At 50.1% G+C, this 4103-nt stretch overlaps 1 protein-coding gene across 10 annotated transcripts in view; it reads right to left on the reverse strand.

Annotated features, from left to right (window-relative positions):
* Positions 1-4103, reverse strand: part of REV1 (REV1, DNA directed polymerase) — a 75423-nt gene that overhangs the window by 68410 nt on the left and 2910 nt on the right. The gene's annotated exons all lie outside the window — the stretch shown is intronic.

Genomic DNA, 4103 nt, shown 5'->3' on the forward strand with positions numbered 1-4103 from the left:
TAGCCATGGAGCCTGGATTGCTTGCAGCAGGCCTTCCATCCTCCCAGCCAGCTGCTGGGAGCAGCCCAGGCTCCATGGCTATCAGCAGCTACTATGAACCTGGGCTGGCTGCAGCTAGGAGGCTGCAAACAACTGTTGCCTCCCCGCCCTGGCCGTCTCCCAGCCCTGGGCTCCAGGAAGACAAGTGACGGCACTGCGCCTGTTGAGGCTGGGGCTGTGGGCAGCGTGGAGCTGGGCTGTGGGGCCAGAGCCACCCAGCGGCATGGGGCTGGAGCAGGGGCCCATGGGCAACAGGGCTGGAGCCTGGCCGTGGGCAGCATGGGGCTGTGGCTGGATCTGGGACCAGGGCCCACTGGCAGCACGGGGCTGGGGCTGCAGCCGGGCTGTTGTTAGCACCAGGATGGGGCCAGCGGCAGCACCAGGCTGAGGCCGGGGCCAAGCAGGGCTGGAGCCCGTGGCAGTGATAGTGCCAGCTAGCACTGAGCCCGTGCTTTCAGCACCACAGGGATGGGGCTGGGTCCTGCGCAGGTCCATGGCAAATCCCCATCCCGAAGCTGCCGACGGTCCCGACCTGGCAGTGGTACTGTGCTGGGGCCCGCGGTGGTGGCGAGGGCTGCGGCTAGGCCCGCCGGCAGCTGGCACCACCGCCGCAGCTGGGGGTTGGGCCCAGCAGGCGCCGGCTGGCTGCTGGGCTCATCCCGGTGCTCCAGACATCCGCGGCACTGGGCTGGGGTGGGAGGTGGAGGCCCGGCCCAGCCCAGAGGCAGCACATGGCTGGGGCCGGGCCTGCCAGCAATGCCTAAATGGGGCCCCGGCCTCATCCTGGTGGTGCTGTCTGCCCCAACCCAGCAGTGGAAGTGAAGGTGCCAGCCAGGACTGGGCCCACCAGCAGCACCGAAATGGACCCAGGCCCCAACCTTATCCTGGCACTGCAGACGGCCCTGGCCCTGGCCCAGCATACGGCTGGGTACCGCCAGCAGCACCAGGATGGGACTCCAGCCCCGGCCTCATCCTGGTGCTGCCGATCGCCCCAGCCCAGCAGTGCCAGCATGGGGCTGGGCCTGGGCCCGCTGGTGGCAGTGGCACTGGCCAGGCCCACCAGCAGCACGTGGCAAAGCCTGCTAGCAGCACCAGGATGGGGCCGGGGCCTGCGCAGGCCCACAGGCCTGGGCCCGAGCCTCATCCCAGCGCTGCCGATGGCCCTGGCCCAGTGGCGGGGGGGGGGCCAGGGCCACCAGCAGCACATGGCCGGGGCTGTCTGTAGTGCCGAGACGGGTCCAGGGCCCATGCAGGTCTGTGACCCTGGCCCCATCCCAATGCTGCTGACGGCCCTGGCCCAGGGCCCGCAGCAGCAATGGTGCCAGCTGGGGCTGGGCCTGCTGGCAACACGTGGCCGGGCCTGGGGCCCGCAGAAGCAGTGCTGCCACCTGGGGCCTGCCGGTGGCATGTGGCCAGCAGCACGGGGTTGGGACCAGGGGCTCTTACCTGGCCAATAAAAACCATGCCACGTGCCACATTGGGCATGCGTGCCATAGGTTGCCAACCCCTGGTGTATAAGAGCCATCATCACCAAAAACAATTTCAATCACAGAAATTGAAATTCTTAGTAATATGAAGTCTAACGTGGCCTTTATCAAAACTATGTTACCTTCAAGGAATAAACACTTTATATGCAAGAAACTGCAGTCTTACCATGTCCCAAATGAATACTGAGAACTACATTCATGACTTCATTTGCTGATGGATCCACAGATAGGTCTATTGATGAACAAGTATCTGCATATATCAGAGCTGTTACATTTTTTACACTATGCACTTGAAACTGGAAACAGCTGATCATGACATAATTCCTAAAGGTGCTTAATTAGCGTGAGCATCAATACAGAAGAGCTCAAGTTGACCTGAAGTTATCTGCTGCAGCACTAAATGAAGGCTACTCAAATCTTATGCAAACCGTATTTAGACAAGATATTTATTTTGTTGTTGTGTGGGACATCTGAAGTACCAGCAGGCAAGACTCATCCAGAGATTAAATGCCTCCCTATACTCTATGTATGCCAAGTGATCACCAAAATCAGCTTACAAATTTGTCACAACTGTAGATGTTTAAAACACTTAGCTTTCTTCTGTTCCAACATTATTTCTGTATTCTTTGGTTTTTCTTCCTTCTCTTTGAATTGAGTATCCCAAGTAGCTTATCCCAGAAATTTCATTTGCTACTTTCAGTTCAATTAATTCAGAGGTGAATTTAAAGTGTGTTTGCTTCTTTGAGGCTAGAATGTGTAGATAGTTGTTTTGGGTTTTTTGCTAGAACATTACAGCAGACTGCAGGCGATTCATTTAATTAGTCCCCTGAGTATTTATATTCTTTTGGGACTCTGCCAGGACTACTCTCTTTATGCCGAACTTTGAGGTACCTGGTCAAAAGCAGAATTCACAAACCTGAGTGATGTATCTAAATTAGTAACAGAGTAAGTGGGAAAGACTGGGGCCTAGGATTGGGATTCACAACTGCCACATTTTGAGTAAAACTATGCCTAAAACCATCCAATGAGAAATGCTGAAGAAAGGGATTTATCAAGTTCTCTTTCCCCCTTAAACCTAGGCATCAAACAGGTTGCAGATAATGAGATTTGCATTCTGAAAACCCCTCTTGATTAGATATTTAGGTATCAAAGTCCTCTCTTTACATATAGCTAGTTAACTGTCTTTGCAAAGACAGGAGTAGGAGAAGGAGGTGGAATCAGCCATGATGCACAGCCTTTATCCATGGTCCTAATGGTTATTACCCCTGACCAGAAGATAGGAAACCTGGAATCTATGCTCTTGTCAAACACCTACACCTCTAATCACCAGACTAAAGGCTAGGCTGGGATGGGAGAAGGTGCCCAAGAATCCTAGGCTGTTAGGCATGAGCAAGAGAAGGAGGGTTAGATTGCAGTCCGGGACTTGGGTAATTGAATATATTTTTCTTGGATCTAACTCTTCCAAAAACATTAGATCTCTAAGCTTACTTTGAAGTTTTAAGTTACCCCTCCAATTTTATAGCATCATCGTCTTCTCCTAATACGTGGAAATTATTTCTAGCCATCTTCACTTCTAGATTTGAATAAAGTGATGTGCAGAGGGGCAAATTCCCCTGAGACTATATTGTGAGCTGTCTCTGTTTTGGATAACTTTACTCTAAGTTCTTTGGAGAAAGCAGGGCTCCTAAAATGTTAAGGTTTTTAAATGAGACTTGGCCTGGAATGGGTTTAAGGTGTCATGTTTGAGAATTATGTTTAAAACATGATCCAAAGCAGTTTGGAATCTTTGCCTGTGCAGACAGCTTAACACAGAAAGGTCCAATATTATAAATGGCCATCCCACAGTTAAAGCACACAACTTGCAGCTCTCTTAGATGCCATTTTTGAATGCTGCTTCCAACTACGTACATTATTTCTTCTTATTCCTTCAAAATCATCACTTTCCTCAACATGTCCATATTTTTAAACAACTCCTGATTTGCCTTCTAAAGGCAAACAATTCCTAGCGGACAAAAATGTATATTCCTAGTCAGTCTTTTAAAAATATATATAAAAAGGGAGAAAAAACATTAAGCTAGTATGGTCAAATCCTTTCTCCCTTCCTGTATGAAAGAAAAAAGGGGCTCAGGAGTTTTTCCTGAAGCTGTACTTGGCAGCCTTTTTCATTAGAAGGGACCTGACAAACTCGTAGTGCTCAACAAGAGACCTAAACACCTGAAAAGGCCATAACCAAATATGCTTCTTCAAGGCAAAATTCATTCCTCATAGCCACCCAAGGAGGGAAAGTTGTGCAAGCATGTAAATCAATTTTAGAATCCATCTTATCCACCCTGAATAAGAATTTATGTACTCCCTAGACAAGCTCCCTTAGCCAACCACACCACTAATACATGCTACAATAAAACTATATAAGAACAGAGGGAAAAAATAAGACAATTTGTAGGAAGAGAGAGAAAGGAGATTTGTTAGGGGGGCACTGATAAAGATTTTCTTGACTGATATCAATGGCTGATTATTAACCAGCCATATTGGCCAATACCAATCCAACAGCTGATTTACAGGAATGCAGCTGTGGGA

Source organism: Alligator sinensis, unplaced genomic scaffold, assembly GCF_000455745.1.
Source record: "Alligator sinensis unplaced genomic scaffold, ASM45574v1 scaffold144_4, whole genome shotgun sequence".
NCBI lineage: Eukaryota > Metazoa > Chordata > Crocodylia > Alligatoridae > Alligator > Alligator sinensis.